Source organism: Toxorhynchites rutilus, chromosome 1, assembly GCF_029784135.1.
Source record: "Toxorhynchites rutilus septentrionalis strain SRP chromosome 1, ASM2978413v1, whole genome shotgun sequence".
NCBI lineage: Eukaryota > Metazoa > Arthropoda > Insecta > Diptera > Culicidae > Toxorhynchites > Toxorhynchites rutilus.
The window spans coordinates 11,010,445-11,030,994 of NC_073744.1; positions in this window are offsets into that span (position 1 = coordinate 11,010,445).

Sequence of the window (20,550 nt, forward strand, 5' to 3'; positions counted from 1 at the left end):
TTCGTTTTGATTAAATTTTTAATTTCTTATATCTATAAAATAGCCATTCCACGCCAAACCGATATAGTGGCTCTCGGGTTTCCTTGCAAAGTGTTAGTTTTGTTCCTTATCGCAAACTATTAAACCCGATTTTTTTTTCATTTGGGTGCCCATTTTCATTTTAGGGTGGTCCGAAGAATCAATTTTTCCCCCTTTTTTTCCGAAATGACTCTTTTCTAAAACGCTTAACTTTTGAACTACTAGACCGATTTAAATGATCCACATATCAAATTTAATTGGCTCTTTTTTGTAAAAAATACTAAACTTGCAAAAAGTTTTGCTTTCATATTTATTGATTGTATTTGTTTTTATAGTTTACATGGTCTCGGGACCAACACACTATATTTTTTAATATATTTTTCGTGAAAGATTTTATACACAGCTTATACAAAAATCAGAGATGAGTTTTTTTCGATTTTAAGTTATGCTTTTTCAAATCTAACCGATGGTTAAAAAAATATTTTTTCCCCTTTATCCCAAATTAGTGTTTTTCAAAAACTCATAACTTTTGAACTATTGTACCGATTCAGATGATTGACATACCAAATTAAAGAATATTAACTAGATTCTAGTTCAAACTTGAGTATAAATAGGATTCAAATCGCATAGATCCAGTCTAGTCGCATAGAAATATCGAACGAAGACTGAAAAAATGTTAACTTCGAAAAATCATAACTTAAAAACGAAAAATAACACATCTCAGGTTTTTGAATATGTAGTGTAAAAAACCCTAAGCTTGCAAGAAAAAATATTTTTTTTAAATATAGTGCTCTTGGTCCCGAGACCTTAGAAACTATAAATAACAAATGCAATCAATAACAACGGAAAGAAAATTCAAATTTTCTGCAACTGTTTTTTTTTAATAGACCGACTTATTCGAAGGGATTTCCTGCTCCAGAAAATACAAACCACTTTTTCGCAACTCGTGTAATTTATTCAACGGCTCAGAACTAGAAATTCAATTATTATTTTACAATAGAAACATAATTCGAAACTTACATGAATAGTTTTCTATTTTCTACTCTTAATAAATTATATTCTCCGTTTTTCAATCCCCCCTTTATTCCTGCAATTCATTATAGAAATAATATTCCAACTAAAAACTCACCTGCTTCGATTTAATTCCACTTAAGGTTCCCCTTATATCTGATTTTAAACTCCTACCCAAATCAGTTTTTCTTTGATAATTCAACTTCTTCGCATCTATTCAAATGAAATTTCTTATCTTTTTTTTAACACCAGATTGTCCAAGGAAGCCATTTTGACTGCTTTTAAATTTCAATTAGAAAAACAACTATGTATATTATGCCGCATGTTTTTTTTAGAATATTGTGACTTTTTGTACAACATATAAACACTTTTATTTATAATTGCAGTTACCTCCAGTGCAGTGTTATACCTATATTGTCCAAGAGCAGTCAAGCAGTCAATGCTTGGGAATTTTAGATAGTCAAATGTCTCTCACTATTGAATTGAGTAAATTTTTTATATGAACAGTTCAGTTTTCTATTGAAATGACAGTTTTCATTATTTTTCGATAACCATCACATGATAACATACAAGTAAATGGTAAATTGTGGACTTGGGCGTATACTTGATAAATTTAAATATCTGTAAAGCTAAAGTAGTACTTGTTATCCGAATCGCTATGCAGCGATTCTTGCGCTAACAAGTTCTTTATTTTACGTCTTTTGACCCATAAATTCAGTAAATGAATATGAAATAGAACTGAGTTACTGGAAAATCTAAAGATATGTTCCTGAAAATTGTTCCGATGATCAGATGCAACAAATTCTGAATCACCATCTGAAGATGAAGCGGATTATATTCAAAGTGAAACATTTGATACTGAAGACAAGGATGAATAGTTGGTCACTTATGATGAACATGAAAGTGTCATCAACATGCCCAAAAAAAGGTGTAGAATACTAAGTAGTTGAGACTCTGAAGCAGAAACATCTGAAAACACCTTTCAGAGGACCGAAACTAATGGTATTGTGTGGTAAAAATTTGACGAAGGTGATATTCCTGGAAGGCTACGATTTACTTTCAAGGGTGTGAAAGGGTCGTCAGACTGCGCAAGAAAGAACATTATGTCAGATAATATTATCAGTGCTTTCTCGTTGATAATAGATAACAATATTATCAAACATATTAAAAAGTACACAGCAGAAGAAGGCTGTCAAATTTTATGGAACGATTGTACAACAGTAATATCGGAAATACATGCATATAATGGGGTTTTATATGCTCGTCGAATTTAGAAGATGTAAACAAAATAAAACTGGTTTATTTCTATTTACCAAAGCGGAATCTCATATTTTTAGAAAAGTTATGATCACGGGAAAGCAAATTCTAGCAAATCCTACAATTTATTCGCTTTGACAAAATAACTAAAAAAGTAGACGCCTACAAACAAATAAATTCGCCTCGGTTTCGAAAATTTGGGAGGTGAGAAACATTTGAATTTTTCTCACGGGGATTCGACAGTAGGTCGGGTCTCCTACATGGGACTCCCCCATGGCTCATGTTTAAGCCCCCTTTTGTACAACTTCTATGTAAGCGACATCGACAATTGCCTTACACAAAATTGCAGCCTAAGACAACTTGCAGATGATGGAGTGGTGTCTGTCGTAGGATCAAACGAATCCGACCTGCAAGGACCCTTACAAGATACTTTGAACAATTTTTCAACCTGGGCCATTGGGCTAGGGATCGAATTCTCCACGGAGAAAACAGAGATGGTGGTTTTTTCTAGGAAGCATAGACCAGCAAAACCAAAGCTTCAACTTTTGGGTAAACCGATCACCCATGCTATGTCTTTCAAGTATCTTGGGGTCTGGTTCGTACTTGTACTTGGGGGGCCCATATTAGGTATCTGAGTAAAAAATGTCAACAAAGAATAAACTTTCTCCGTACAATTACCGGCACCTGGTGGGGAGCCCATCCCGAAGATCTTATAATGTTGTATCGAACAACTATTCTCTCAGTGATAGAGTATGGCAGTTTCTGTTTTCAATCAGCTGCCAAAACACACCTCATCAAACTCGAGCGAATTCAGTATCTTTGTCTCCGTATTGCGTTGGGATGTATGCCCTCAACGCATACCATGAGCCTCGAGGTTTTGGCAGGTGTACTCCCACTAAAAGATCGCTTCAATTTATTATCTCTTCGGTTCCTCATCCGGTGTAAGGTTATGAACCCATTGGTGATCGGAAATTTTGAGCAGCTGATCGAGCTAAATTTTCATTCTGGATTCATGAGCTCATATCATGAATTCGTCTCCATGCAGGTTGATCCTTCTTCGTATATTCCCAACCGTGTTTGTTTTCCTGACTACATCAATTCCTCTGTGCATTTTGATCTGTCCATGAAGCAGGATATCCATGGAATTCCAGATTATCATCGATCGGGGATCGTTCCTACGATTTTCGAAGCAAAGTATGGGCGTGTCAATTGTGATAATATGTACTTTACTGATGGGTCCTCTATGAATGAGTCCACAGGATTTGGAGTGTTCAACAAATTTTTTAGCACCTCACACAGTCTTCAGTATCCTTGCTCAGTGTATATTGCTGAATTGGCAGCAATACACTGGGCGCTGGATTACTTTGGATTACATTGTAACGGATAGTCTTAGCTCTGTCGAAGCTATTCGTTCAGTGAGGCCGGAAAAGCACTCGCCGTACTTCCTTGAGAGAATACGAGAAATTTTGAGTGCTTTAACCAGACGCTGTTATGTCATTACCTTTGTCTGGGTCCCTTCACATTGCTCAATTCCGGGTAACGAGAGGGCTGACTCATTGGCAAAGGTAGGTGCAATTGAAGGCGATATTTATCAGCGTCAAATCGCTTTCAATGAATTTTATTCTTTAGTCCGTAAAAATACCATCGTTAACTGGCAACGCAAATGGAACGAAGATGAATTGGGCCGGTGGTTTCACTCAATTATCCCTAAGGTTAGCCTCAATCCGTGGTTCAAAAGTCTGGACTTGAGTCGGGACTTTATTCGCACCTTCTTCCGACTCATGTCCACTCACTGTTCGTTAGACGCGCTGCTTTTTCGTTTTAATCTTGCCGACAGCAATCTCTGCGGTTGTGGCCATGGTTACCACGACATCGAACACGTTGTTTGGTCGTGCGAGTTGTATCTTGTCGCCAGATCGAATTTAGAAAACTCCCTTCGGGCTGGAGGAAAGCCGTCCAATGTGCCGGTGAGAGATTTGTTGGCTCGGTTAGACCTTGATTACATGTCCCAAATATATGTTTTCCTTAAAGCTATCGATCTTCGAGTGTGATTGTTCATACATCCTTTTCCCCTCCTTTTCGTCCTTCGCGAGCTATCGGTTCCCTTCCTACTAACATTAGAATAAGTTAAATTGTAAATACATATTAGATGTAAGGATAGTTTTAAGAATTGAGTGTGAAGTGTCAGTGTGAATGAGAATGTGAATGTGAATGTGAATGTGAGTGCGAGTTTAAACACACATCTCCTTACATCCCATCCTTTTCCTAATGAAAATATGTCACCCTTCTAAACTCGAGTCGACCGCGAGTAATCGGTTTCCTATTTCATTAACCATAGAATTAAGGAAACAACATGTTGATATATGCTAGTTGAAATATAGTTAAGAGTTTGGCTCCTTTAAACTTATGTAACTGAGCCTGTAAAAATAAACGGATCAATAAAAAAAAAAAATTTGGGACATCTTCATTGAAAATGGTCAGGCTTGCTATCGACTAAAATATAACAGTTGATGAACAATTATTTCCGTCATAGGCCAGGTGCAGGTTTACGCTGTATATGCCAAATGAACCGGAATGAGTTCTTGTTCCAATTCGCAGAACAGTTTTTTACCGAATACAAAGCAGCAAGACAAAAAAAATCATATGAATATGAAGACGCACGAAGATCAACTGCCAAATTATCAGATGTAAACCATTCTAACAAACGCTAAATTTGTCAAAAACGACTTTGCTGCAACTATGAAACAAAAATACAAATGATTATGATAAAAAATGTAAGTATGCTTGCGAGAGATTTATACATAAAAAGATTTCCACTTTCCTTTGTAAAAAAATGTACAAATAATAGTGCACAATTTTTTTCCCAAGTGAAATTTTTTTTTTAATTATTGATATTTACTAATAACTTGTCATATAATTGTAAACAATGTAAGCAATTGGTGCTCCCTTGGCCGAGTGGTTAGCGTCATAACTAACATGCCGGGTGTTCGGGTTCGATTCCCGTTCTGGTCGGGGGAATTTTTCGTCAAAGAAATTTCCTCCGACTTGCACTGTGATCACGCGTATTCTAGAGCTTGCCACTCAGAATGCATTCAAGGCGTGTTATTTGGCATAGACATCTCAACTAAGTACTAATAAAAATGACGCAAGTAATACAACGTTGAGACGGCGAAGTTCCTCTAGGAACGTTAGTGCCATTGAAAAAAAAATGTAAGCAATTGACACAATGAGTGTTCCGAAGTTTCTGCTTCAAATTACAAAAAAACGTCATTTATCTCCTCTCAGTTTTCCTATTTCCCGAGATGATACCTGCTCCGACAGAGTCTCCCTCAAAAATGCTAAGATTTGCTTTATGAAAGCTGAGAATTCTTCTGTTACGATGTGTAATGAATAGTTTCGATTGTTTTGATATTGATAGAGGCTTCAATCATCGACAATCTTTTCATATTTCTAAATGTCACTTGGGATCTCCTTCTTTGAAAAGTTTTGTACATTTATTGTTGTGTGTGCAACATTCATGTAAAAACACTGCTGATTTGTTTTTCGTTCATGTTGGAATATTATTATTAAGAATTGTTGTCGGACCGCATTCCTTGAGTGGTGGAAGTCGACACCAGAAGCTACTCTGTTGAACAGACGATGAAGACCCAGAACGGCTGAGTTGTATCCATTGTTGGTATGAGGCAATAGAACTCGGAGGAAAACGTGGTCCCGTAAAGCTTGAGGTTGAACCAGAAGGCTGATGTTATCCAAGATCACTGGGCATTCTGCCCTAGCCAATAACACATCATACACAAATAAGGCGCGATCCACATCCCTTCGCTCGTGTAACGTATCGAGAGCCATTAGTTGGCACCGGCTTTCATAGCTTGGTAGCTGATGAGGGTTATTCCAGGATAATCGTCTTAATGCGAACCGACCAAATCGCTTTGTACGGCTTCGATTCTGTTGACTCCGTTCAGATAGTGTGGATTCCAAACTACTGAACAGTATTCCAGACTTGAGCGAACTAGAGCGTTGACATGTTGACATGTGTTTTAAAGTTCAGTTCACGGTTTAAATACACTCCAAGATCCTTTACGCCAGTGGCGTAGTGTACGGGGGGCGAGAATGATCCGTCTCGGGTGTCACCCTCAGGAGGGTAACAACCACGACGATAAGCTAAAAAAACATCACGCGTCAGTGATTGATGATATTATCTAGTGAAAAAGTATAAGAGTATGTGCCTAAAGGCACGAACAAAAGCCTAACGTAGGACTGTGATAGTTCGAAAAATGATTTTGAATTTAATGCTTTTGATTGTTCATAAATTCGTAGATTTTACTAATCTCATATTCCGAATGGTGGCTCTGAAAAGAGCCGTTTGTTGCATGGATAAGTATTCTACCAATGAGTTTTAAGAGTTGAAGTGATATAAAAATGTCGAAACCAATGAACCAGTAGATTTTAGAAAGTTAAGCGGGAATGAAGACGTTATCCTATATCCAAAATTTCACCAAGGTCCATGCAAAAGATTCTATCTCGATTTTCTTTACATCGACTCTCTCTTTTGATCATAACTTAACTGAGAACACATTCCCAGCTGTATTTGTCAATGTAGAAGATAGATCAGAACCTCATCTATCGGTTTCTATAGCAAACTCAAATTTAACGAAAACTATTAACGAAAGAAAAAAATCATGAAGAGAAAATCGTTCAAGTCACTTTTTCCTTCTGAGCCCCTCAAATATAGACGTATTCATTGGGTTTATAGACCAAACTCGACGGAGATTTATACGCACAACGATGGGCTGATCAAAGCCATTGAAGTTTCGTGAGATCATGCCGAAAGCTTAAGAAAATAGGGCCGAGTGCACGAATTCCCTCTACACCCATACCTCGCTATACGGCCGCTCTTTATACGGCATTTCGCTATAACGGTTCTCATAAATTCAGGCACGTTTTCGATCTACGGCCTAAAATGATTCGTTATAACGGCAAAAAAAATTTGAGGATTGGTTCAAAAATCACATTTACACATAAGTGAAAAAATATTTGCGAGACAATAGCTTAAGCAACAACAAAATTAGGTATACATACACATGTATACATGTATACATACACATATTCCATGTAACATGAAGTTTTTTTATTTTTCTTTATAGATTATTGTTGGTTTTTATGGATGTATGTTGTATGTATTGTATGTTTTATGTGTATGTTGTTATGTATGTATTGGAAATGAAAAACAAAATAAATGAATTTAATTATTCATTCAAATGAAATAAAAATAAAAAGACATATTACATGTTCAACAAATTTGAAGAGGAGGCGATCTGGCGTAGTGGTAACATCCATGCCTCTCACGCTAAAGGTCACGAGTACAATTCTCACTCCCGACATTCTTCCAAAAATGGAAGTTAAAGTGACGAATCAGCCAAATGAGTTGAAAATCACTATATAATACAGATAAAAAAAATCGATCTGATTGAATTTGTATGAATTTGTATTAGAATAACTGATTGCTTCTACGGCCTCTCGCTTTGCGGCCAAATTCCGTGGAACGTATCTAGGCCGTAAAGCGAGGTATGGGAGGCCTCGATGTTGATAGCTCAGGAATTGAATAAATCTGGTACTCTGGTATTGAGAAATAAAACACTATGGAAAATTAAAACACACTGTAATACTAACTATGATTAGCACTTAACTACTCTTCTTCAAAAATACGGTACGGAAAAACTCGCGACTACCGGTTAAAAATTGTCGGAATCGCTCGACCGCGAATATTTGTTCGGGTTTGTTTGAAGACTCGATTTTAGCCTTTAGAATGGCTTTTTTGGGGAAATGCTGCTACACAAACCACCTGTCTTTCGGTTGTAACAAAAAAAAACTGAACCACGCGCGACCAAGGCGCTTGTATAAATGTATAACAGGTGAAGCAACATCATCACTTCAATGAGAAGGGGATTACGGTTTGTGGAGCGGGGGTTGTTTGTTTTGTTATTGCTAGGATACACCATTTTTGCATTCCCACATGCGAGAGTAGTGGATGAACTGGATGAGAATGAAATTCTACAAAATCATCCCGTCTTTTCCACATAAATTCGCGAAAGCCGAACAAAGTAGGCAATGTTCGAATAAGCGTCGCAGCAGTTTGTGGAGAGCCGCCGGCAGCGTTCTGATGCTGTTTGTAAACAATACCGACAGCAATTCCAATATGGCTGAAAGTGCATTTCATATGATTGTTTCTCCTGGTATATATAGAGGCGCCTTGCGCGCGACAAGCTTCACTTCAACTCTGTTATTTGTTGTATGTACAATATCTACAGTAAGGAATTGTGGATTGCTGCAATTGTTTCACAGCATCTTTAGCGCACACTGAGTGCGGTTGCGTAATTATTGGTATTTATTCTGAATTTCATTTATTTATTATTTACATGTTTCAAACGGACTAAATAACGGATAGTTATTTCTGCGATGCTTCACATACATAAGTTGGATGTGGAATGAATAATACACTCAATAAAAATAATTAGAGAAACAGCGTTCGAAGTTAAAATTTTAGACGATTTTTGAAATGCCATAACTTTGTGAACACATATAGATTTTTCACGAAATAACAGTTTTTCCAAAACCACCTAAAAATGTCAACTCCACAATCTGTTCCTATATTTGTTTTGTCAAGTTTAGAATGGGAATTGTGGGACTTCCAAGGAATGCTTTTGAAGTTAGCTTGAAGCTGTTACTAACCGTTTGCGTTTTTGTGGTACCTCCTAAAAAAGACGACTCTTCAAAGTTGAAATTAATCAACAATTGACTACCATCACGATTAGTTTGACATGCTTGACGCTCCGACATGAGCTCCAACCGAGCTAGATTGATTTTTTGATTTATGATCAGAAAATTTGCTGATGCTAAGGCGATACGCGTGAAGATATTATGATTTCTTGTTCCTTCCATCTAATCTATATAAATAAAATTGTAAGGCAAAATCTGTTGGTAAACGGAAAACCCGAAGAAGGGATGGTCCGATTTTAGCATCCTGTATTTTGTTGTATTCGTCTCTTCCCGTAGATCAATATAGTGGAGAGAAAAATCGGAAAAAGCGGAAAATTGAATTCCCATATGTTCTACAATTAGCTAAGCGTTGTTAGTCCATTTGATGTTGGCGCTAACGAAATTGATTTTCGTTCGAAAATGGAAAAGGATTTTCAGACGGAATAATGCATTCCTATATCTTCTATCTATGTAAACAGAAATGGAACGCCAAATGTGTTGGTGTGCCCTAAACCCGAGGAAGGAATGGTCCGAATTGAGCTGTCTTTATTTTGTAATATTCTCTGTATCAAACATGTATTCCATGCAACGGAGAAACATGTTATTTCCAAATGCTTGAAGAATCTTGAACGATAATTGTGTCTGAAAATAATTTTATATTATAAGGACGAATTTTTGTAGAAGTACTGGACAATTTATAGTAAAAGTAAATTGTAAAGGGTCAAAGGGTTATCAATCAATGAAGAGTTCAGTGATTGGACTCACTAACGTTCACTTAGTAAGAAAGCGTGGATGTTTGAAAGTATTCGAATCAAAAAATCTATTTTGGGCGGGACGAAGTTCGTCGGGTTAGCTAGTTTATCATATCATTCGAGCAGATCGAAATGGCGTTTCCCACCACTCGAACATTACTCTGAAGCAATATTTGAGGATCTTTTTTTTAGAACATCTAAAAAATGCAGTTTAATTGGGTGAAAGTTGAAAAATTTCGTATTTATTGCTTCATTTCCATGAATATGCTGATAGAAGATCGTCGGAAAACTGTTCGACAATGTGATTAACTGAGGTGCATGGCGACACGATTTCTGGTTATAGATCACCTGACCTCAATCCTCTGTTCTTTTTCTTCTAATGTGAATTTTAACATTTTTCATTACTATCTTTTTCGCTGGCTTATGCAGTGATCTACGTATTAGAATTCGGGAATAATTTTTTACAAGATTATTCCAACTCATAAATGGGCAATTCCAATACAAAATTACTTTGGTATTGAAAAATTATTTCTCTCTAATTTTTTGGTCTTATTCTTTGGTGCTTTATTTGGAAATTTGTGTTTCATTTATATTGGAGGCATAAATGAAACACAAATTTCTGTATTACTCGAGAATTAATCAAGCAAATGAAACGAAATTTGGCATGTAAAGGTTTTAGGGTGCAATAAATGATTCTATGGTGGTTAGACACTCCACCACCCTCTCTAAGATAGGGGGGGGGGGTCGGCCATACAAATGAAACACAAATTTCTGCATTACTCGAGAATTAATCAAGCAAATGAAACGATATTTGGCATATGGAGGTTTTAGGTAGCTATACATATTTTTATGGTGGTTTGACACTCATTTTCCCTAAAGAGGGGGAGGAGGAGGGTGCAGAACAGCTCGAGAACTTATCAAACAAGAGGAATCAAACTTACCATATAGAGGTTTTAGGGATCGATAAACGTTTCTATGGTCGTTCGACACTCCTCCCCTCTCTTTAAAGGGGGGCTGCCAAACAAATGAAACACAAACTTCTGCATAACTCGAAACTAATCAAGCAAATGGAGCCAAATTTGGGATGTGATGGTTCTTGGGTACGAGAAATGTTTCTATGATGGGTCCCATAAAAATAATGCATATATTTCAATCAAACATGACAATTGAAAATGTTCGGATAACTCTGAAGGAAAATGGGAAAAGTCTTCTTTCTATATAAATAAAAAAAGATCGCCGAATGTGTTGATAAGAGCAAAACTCGAGAAAGGAATTGTCCGATTCAGGGCTGTCTTCATTCTATCATATTTTCTGTATCAAACATTTATTCCATGTAACGGAGAAACATGTTATTTGCAAGTGGATGAAAAATCTTGAACGAGAATTGTGTCTGAAAATAATCTGATATTATAATGTCGAATTTTGGTAGAAGTACTGAAATTTTATGGTAAAACATAGTTTTAAAGGGTAGATTAGAAGATCAAACAATGAACAGTTCTGCGATTGGACTCATAAACGTGAGCTTAGTAAGAAAACGTGGATGTTATAACGAAAAATAAATTTTGGGCGGGACGAAGTTTGCCCGGTCAGCTAGTATTAGAATAAATAAGTTTCTAGGTTCGATAAATTTGATTTTCCATTCAAAACCGAAACAAGGACTTGACAAAAACGTTTGATTTGAAGGGTGGCACCTAAGACAACCGCCCAGGGTGTCACCCGGTCACGCTACCCCAATGCTTCATGCATTCGAGTTTAGTTGGCGGAGCATCATCGAGAGAATAGTTGTAGCGAATAGGATGTCTTCTTCTGGTGAAAGTAATCGTAGAGCATTTGCTTGGATTCAGCGCCATACGATTTTCCACGCACGATTACTGAAAATTTTTCTAAGTGTTGTTGAAGAAACGAAGCGCCAGCCTCCGAGTTAACGAGGAAAAAAGTAAATATCTAAAGCTGAAACGTGCTTTTCTCAGTGAGTGCGTGAATTAAGGGAGCTTTTAACGCCTCTAGTTTTGAAAAATGCTAGTTTGGAAAACTCAACCTAAACTTTCAGCTTTAAGGAAGGCCACGTGAAAGTCTCGCTGCCGTTTCCGACTGGTTGCTAGCTGGAAGGCTGCTGAATTCTAAACGGGAGTATTGTCAGGGACAGTCAATATTTTAAAAATATTTGAAATAATGTCCGAGAAAACAACTAGCGAATTGAATAAAATAATTTTTGCAAATCCTGCTACAATTTTTGTATCATTTATTTAGCTCTTTTTATTCGTGTCATTACGCCCGAAGAACCTTATTAGTTAGTTAGCTGTGACAGCGTTACTTACCTCGTTGGTGACAACAAAACCCATCTGCGCAGCAAAAACGTCAGCCAGAGACGGTAGCGAAATCATAATAAAACCATTAAAGATAAACGCTTCACGATAGCACACCGCACACAACAACAACAACTACAACAACAGCAGGGAAAGGCAGATGGAAGAGCAACAGTTTCATTAATATTTCCTAGCGGCGCACAGTGCGATCCAAGCGACAATTTCCTGCACCATTTCCATGGCCTACCAATTGGTGGATGGTCTTCATTGCTGGTGTCGCCAACAGCACCGCGCAAAAAAAGGACGGTAATAGAAACATTGAGGAAAAGTTATGCATTCGCGTGTCGAGTTGAGACGTCTTCGTTCTCGGAATGGAGGCCTACTTCGTTTTTATTTCCTTTGCCCCCCGTCGGAAGAAGCGCCGGGAAGAGATGGGTATTTGTTGTAAGAATAATTACATCGGACGGAACGTTTCGAGCATAACGGGCTAATTTCGAAAATGTAATGGTTTGAAATGAATGGATGTCAGCTGTCGAGTGCCGTAGATAAATGAGCGTTGAACGTTGGAAATGCTTGTTGTTGAAAGTGTTGGATTAATATTTCTGAAGAAACTGCGATGGCTTGTTGATAGTGTTTCACAGGCGACCAGCGATCAGAGTTCAGCTAGAATTTATTTTCAAGCAATCACTTGAAAAAACGCTGAAAACGAAATCAGTTCGCACACTCACCTGGCAGGTCATGCACACGAAAGAACTCTCGTGGGTCACGCATGACGAAAGACCACTTCTTGGGTCTTGTTGAAGTTCACCCTTTTGGCCTTCGTTCTGAACAAATGTTCCCGGTCTCTCTATCTCGCCTGCATTGATGCATTGACTCAGCAGACCTCAAGAAAACCCCGCTGCCATAAAGTGACAATAAACTAAAGCAAGCGTTAAATTGCTTCTTTCTTCGTTTCATTGCCGAGGTGGTGGTCTTTTGGAGTAAATCTGTTAATTTTTTCCTCCATTTCAAAACTTGTCATAATTCCCACTTACGCTCGAATTTGCACCTCTCCAAAGCTAGTCGCACTCTCATCGTCTATAGACACTCCAAGGTTAGGGGCGTGAATCTCCCCGACATAGACGCCGCCTTTGAAGAAGCTTTTTCCGCACAACGACCAACCATCACGAGCATCCCTTTTGTTTGTCGCAAATTGTATGCAATATGATGTCCGGCTGTTGGGAAGGAAAAAACTAGAAGTGGGTTATATCTTTGATATAACCGCAAGGTGGACGTAGGACTAACGTTGACTTAGCAATCAATAAATAACAAGCATATAAATCTTTCAAATCGTTTCATCTTTCGAATAAAGTGATTATCATACCACTTCGTTTAGCCGGAAAAGAATTATTAACGTTCAAAGGGGGAATCGATTCCTCCTCGGAAATACCCAGCACAAATAATACCCACTCCCCAAGCCCCGACAGTTGGAATCATCGTTGATCCGGAGCAGGATTATTAACGCTTGAGAAGGAATGGATTCCTCCTCGGAATTGCACAGCGAAAATAAGACCCCCTTCCCAACAATTCCAACTTCCCGAAAGCGACGATCGATTGCAGCATTCGTAAACAAATAATTTTATAACGCTGCTTTTATGAATGTGATTTCTTCGATATGTAATCAAATATCCACTTCGATCATATCCACTACACCGTATAATACCATATCAGATCCATAGATAATCCGCGTGCAATAGAACCCGCTGCTTGCATCTAATTTGCTATGCCAATTTCCCCTGGCTCCATGGTTTTGAAGTGTGTGTTAGGGAAGCATTTCGATTTACAGAAGCGCAAGCGAGTACAAAAGTACCCGCAGCTCGCATCTACAGGGTGGGCCATTTAAAGTGGAAGCATCTGGCAACCCCATAACTTTTGACAGAGATGTCAGATTAACAAATGTCATACCGCGTTGGAAGCGTCATTTCAGTACAATTTTAACCATGGAACAATACACACCTAAACAACGCGCTGAAATTGTTCAGCTGTACATTCAAAATAACTTCTCGATTGTGTTAACTAAACGTGCGTGGAAAAATAAAAATAAAGTTAAAACATCGCCTGGAGACAACACTATACGTCGATTATATGCCAAATTTATATCGTCTGGTAGTGTTGGTAATGCCAGTCATCTGTCCAGACAACGACCAAGACGTTTCGACGAGAATATTGATGCCGTTCGAGCCAGTGTTGCAGAGACTCCATCGACATCAGGTCGCCATCGTTCGCAAGAGTTAGGCATCGCTCGAACCACTCTCCGGCGCATAATGAATTGGACAATTACTGGTTCCAACAGGACGGCGCTATTTGCCATACAGCGACTGCCACGACCAAATTATTGCGCGAAATGTTCCCCGGATGATTAATATCGAAAAACGGCGATTATGACTGGCCACCGAGATCACCTGATTTGACGCCTCCTGACTTTTTTTTATGGGGATATTTAAAATCCAAGGTATACACTGGTAAACCAAGGACCCTGGCTGCGCTGAAAGACAATATCCGACAAGAAATTGCTGCCATATCGGCCGAAACATTGGGCAAAGTGATGGAAAATGCCGAAAAAAGGGCACATTTTGCGGTCAAGGCCAGAGGCGGTCATTTACGAGATATCATAATCAAAAAGTAGTTAGAACAAATCTCCTTGGACCAAAATAAATTAATTTCAAAAAAAAAAAATTTTAAATTCCACTTCTTTACTTTGCTATTGCAAAAACAAATCCTTCCACTTTAAATGGCCCACCCTGTATTTTGTAATATCGACTTCCCCAGGCTTCATGATTTTGAATTCTGTGTTAGGAAAACATTCCAATTTACAGAAACGCAAGCGAATATAAAATACCCGCTGCTTGCATCTAATTTGCTATCCCAATTTCCCCTGGCTCCATAGTTCTGAAGTCTGTGTTAGAGGAGCATTCCGATTTCCAGAAACGCAAGCAAATACAAAAGTACCCGCAGCTCTCATCTATTTTGCAATGCCGATTTGCCGAAACACAAACGAATACAAAATACCCGCAGCTTGCATCTAATTTGCAATGCCAATTTCCCTTGGCTCCATAGCTTCGAAGTCTGTGTTAGGGAAACATTCTAATTTCCAGATACGTAAGCGAGTACAAAAGTATCCACTGCTTACATCTATTTTGCAATGTCGATTTCCCCTGGCTCCATGGTTTTGAAGTCTGTGTTAGGGAAACTTCCATCCATTCCAGCGATCCTACCTCAATCGTTGCGCAATTACAACTGAGTGGATTTCCGAGCGGCACTCGCTTATATACCGATTGGTGTGATTTCAGTAGGCTGTTTTGAAAGCAATTTTAGGGCTATTGAAACAAATTTTTGGATTAACAAGCAACAAGCATATAACGCGTAGACATTTTATCTTTCGAATGAAGTGTTTATCATGCTCTTTCGTTCAGTTGTTTAGGAGCTATTAACGCTCAAAATCTCGTTCTCCAGCGTAACGCTTTCGTTTTCAAAAGTTTGAACTTACACCCCAGTATAGAAATGAAAGACGTAGTCCTACGTCAAAAAACTGCAAACACAAAAAACCATGGTTCCACTCGGGATCAAGTTTCGGGCGAGATCCTCGGTTCTCACCGTCGTCACATTTTAGTTCCGAGAGAGATAGAGAGACCCACACAGAGCGAGAGAGTGCGATCACCATTGGTCGTAAAAGCCCAAGATTTGTGGCGAAAGAATGCACCGTTTCGATGTATATCGAATTTCTCGCCCCGCGGCGTGGTTGTTTTTATTGCGGTGTGAAATCGTTTCGCCATCAATTGCTGACCCCTTTGGACAGACCGTCTTGGGGCGCGTTCGATATCTATCACTAATTAGAGATTTATGATTCTTCAGCTTGAAGGTCTTGCAGCGATCTTTGAACTTTTGGACACGACTGTTGTTGCTGGGCTGCTTGTGGACCATAAAAAGCAATCAAAGCGAACTTTCCTAATCAAATGCCAACGTAAGATGTGTTTTGTGTGGGCGTGATTTCCCGTGTGCCGTTTTGTGTTGTTGCTTCTTTCGATTTTGTTTGCTTGAATTTGATTGATTCGAAAGGTAGCTATCACAATCGGGTCTCCTCATTCTCGCGATGGATTAAAACTGGTGAGGAGTTGCTGCGTTTCAAATTAATTTCTACCGGGAAACAAAACACGAATGCCGGCCAGCAGCAGCAGCAGCGGTAGAGAAGTGCTTAAAAAGTGAGTGGAATAAATTTTAATATTTATTAAATGTTAACGATACGATTATTACACCTTTCGCTGCTCACTGGGCCTGCATTAGCCGGGCAGGCTTGAACGAGCATCCTCCTTAATTCGGGCTTTTCTTTTTGAAACGTTGTTTGACAGCTGCCTTCGAAATGGAACCAGCTGAATATCTTTACCACCGAAAGGTGTAACGAGTTTGGGCGCATGTTTCTGGAAGCGTTCGTTTGATAAGCTCTCGTCATTTCTATTTTGACGCTGGGCGAAGGGAAGGGCTGCGGTGACCACTGCTTATTTCACATTCTTAATTCCCGACAGATAGATTCAATCCGGGAGTGCAAACGCGGTCAGATGTCAGCCGTTGTTCTAACGAGGGAACTCGTCCGTGTAACGGTAGGCTGAGCTCGAATCAATTTGTACTTCATTCCACCTTATTTTACTTATGAAGGAAGTGAAGATAGGCTATCCACTTATTTTATTTCATTTCGAATTGATTTTTTTTATCTGCAGAATATATCTAAGCGGAAGCTGACCCCTTATAGGGTCCCAAGGATTTCACGGTCATTCGATGAATCTTCGTTAGTTTAAGTCGTTAACAAAAATATGAGTATGAACGACGAATCTATATTAAGAAATACGTAAACGTTCAGACATGTTGTCTACTTACGATTATCGAAATCCGGACACTTAAGCGCATACGTTAATAACTTCAACTAGTAAAAAATATTGACATATTATAACATGAAAAATATATCATAACATGAAAAACTACCGTTCCTAAAGAATTAAAAGACATTCATGTAAGTTATGAATCACAGAATTCCAAAAAAAATCATGTTATATTTGCTCAAAATTTGAAAATTTCTTCATTGTGCCGTGATTTTAAATCCGGACACTTTTTTAAATCATGATTTAAATTCCGGACACTTTTGCTTTTAATTCCGGACACATGTCAGCGGTATTTCTTTGAGAGAAATTATTTATTGATGATTGTAATACACTGCGTTTCACAACTATATAACCACTCATTTTTTTTTGAGTTTCCAGAGATATGTAAGAAGTCGGTTGAATTGAAGTATATGGTGTGGGATATAATAACTATGTTCATTTATAAGCCTGGCCATTTGAGCTTTATTGTTGTGTCCAGGCGCGAAACATTAAAAAAACTGAAATTCCAGTGTTTCATAACTATAGAACCAGATGGAAAAACTCTCACTCCTATACAAAATTAACATCAATTTCACATGATTTACAATAAATTTCTAATTCGTAGGTCATCTTTAGTTCTCAATCAGATCAAATATCCTATTCGGGGTGGTTTCGAACCAGCTGCGCCATGTTGTAGTGTGTATTTCGTTCTACGCAGAGAATACTGCTCGTTTGAGCTCTTCAAATCACTAATACTGCTGGTAAGCTGCATCTACTATTTGTACGATCACTTATAAGTTCTTGATAGGGTTTTGATCTGATAAACAAGCTGACCCGCCCAGAATCAAATTGTTTTTGATGCAAAAACAGTAGTTAATGATTCTAAAGTACAGGGTGGGCCATTTAAAGTGGAAGGATTTGTTTTTGCAATAGCAAAGTAAAGAAGTGGAATTTTAAAATTTTTTTTTGAAATTTATTTATTTTGGTCCAAGGAGATTTGTTCTAACTACTTTTTGATTATGATATCTCGTAAATGACCGCCTCTGGCCTTGACCGCAAAATGTGCCCTTTTTTCGGCATTTTCCATCACTTTGCCCAATGTTTCGGCCGATATGGCAGCAATTTCTTGTCGGATATTGTCTTTCAGCGCAGCCAGGGTCCTTGGTTTACCCGTGTATACCTTGGATTTTAAATATCCCCATAAAAAAAGTCAGGAGGCGTCAAATCAGGTGATCTCGGTGGCCAGTCATAATCGCCGTTTTTCGATATTAATCTTCCGGGGAACATTTCGCGCAATAATTTGGTCGTGGCAGCCGCTGTATGGCATGTAGCGCCGTCCTGTTGGAACCAGTAATTGTCCAATTCATTTTCACGAACAAATGGCAATGAAAAAATCGGTTATCATTGTCCGATAACGCTCCCCATTCACGGTTACCGTTGCTCCATTTTCGTTTTCAAAGAAGTACGGGCCGATGACTTTATCGGCATAAATGCCACACCACACAGTAACTTTTTGGTCGTAAAGAGGTTGCGTTTCGATGAATTGAGGGTTTTCAGTAGCATAAAACCAACAATTTTGTTTATTCACTCCTCCATTCAAGTTGGAATGCGCCTCATCAGACATTATGATTTTTTGCCAAAAGCCACAATTGAGAAGTTATTTTGAATGTACAGCTGAACAATTTCAGCGCGTTGTTTAGGTGTGTATTGTTCCATGGTTAAAATTGTACTGAAATGACGCTTCCAACGCGGTATGACATTTGTTAATCTGACATCTCTGTCAAAAGTTATGGGGTTGCCAGATGCTTCCACTTTAAATGGCCCACCCTGTACTTCGTTGTACTTCTGACTGTTCATTCGTGTTGATGATAAGCTATCTGAACCAGGCATTTTTGAGAAAATTCTCCCCAAACCATAATTGAGAACTAAAGATCTACGAATTAAAAAATTATTGTAATTCATGTGAAGTTGACGTTAATTTTGTATAGGAGTGAGAGTTTTTCTATCTGGTTCTATAGTTATCAAACACTGGAATTTTAGTTTTTCAATGTTTCGCGCCTGAACACAACAATAAAGCTCGAATGGCCAGGCTTATAAATGAGCATAGTTATTATATCCCACACTATATACTTCAATCCAACCGACTTCTTACATATCTCTGGAAACTCAAAAATTTGAGTAGTTCTATAGTTGTGAAACGCAGTGTACTTATTAACGGGTATGTCATAAGTAGCGGGACTAAATGGAAACACTTTTGGAAAAAAACAATGCAACAAACAATTCAATTATTTGTTGCATTTTTACAAGTTCATACAATGCACAAGTGGCAATTTGCAAAGTTTACTCTCTAGACCAAAACTGTCTACGACAAAGTTGTTACATATGATGGAGCACTCATTTTCATATTGTCAAAAAAAGAGGGAGACTAAAATTTCAGGTGAAATCAAAAAACTTTCTTATTTTTATATTAGGTGTACCGGTAAGTTTCTTCGGTTTTACAACATATGGCGTAACTTGATTATTATTCCAGTGAATATGTCAAATATATGTACATGCCAAAAAGTTGAAGCGTAAACAACATAGTTTTTGCCACTTCGAATATGTCGAATTTAGTACCAACGAGAGTGTTTTTGCGGGGAGTTTACTTCAACATGAAGAAAAAAGCTGCGGAAATTCATTACATTTTGGTTGAAGTTTATGGTGACCATGCTCCAACTGAGTGAACGTGTCAGACGTGTTTTGCACAGTTTAGAAGTGGTTATTTTTACTTGGAAGACGAAGAACATTTCGGACCGCCAAAAAAGAGTGAAGATGAAGAATTGGAGACTTTACTAGATCGAGATCCGTCACAAACGCAACATGAACTTGCAGATACACTTGGAGTAGCTCAGCAAACCATATCCGATCGTTTAAAAGCAATGGGAATGATCCGAAAGATAGTGCCGTATGAACTGAAAAATGATGGCGATAAAAAGTGGGTCTATTACGACAATCTTAAACGTCGGGCAACGTATACCTCAGCCATGCATCAACATCGACGGCCGCGCGGAATATTCACGGTCAGAAGGTAATGCTGTCTATTTGATGGGACCAGCTGGGTGCAGTGTACCATGAGCTGCTAAAACCGAATGAAACCATTACGGGGGACCTCTGCCGACGACAATTGATGCGTTTGAGCCATGCACTGAAGGAAAAACGGCCACAATACGAGCAAAGACACGATAAAGTTATTTTGCAGCACGACAATGCTCGGCCGCATGTCGCGAAACCGGTCAAAACATACATGGCCGCCCGCCGTATTCTCCAGACATTGCTCCGGCTGATTACTACCTTTTTCGATCGATGCAACATGGCCTGGTTGACCAGCACTTCTCCAATTTTGATGGAGTCAAAAATTGGATCGATTCGTGGTTAGCCGACAAATCGGCCGATTGTTTCCGCAAAGGGATCCGTGAATTGCCAGAACGATGGGAAAAAGTTGTGACTAGCGATGGGCAATGCTTTGAATATTATATTTGTAATCATTTTTGCAGAATAAAGCATTAATTTTTGAAAAAAATC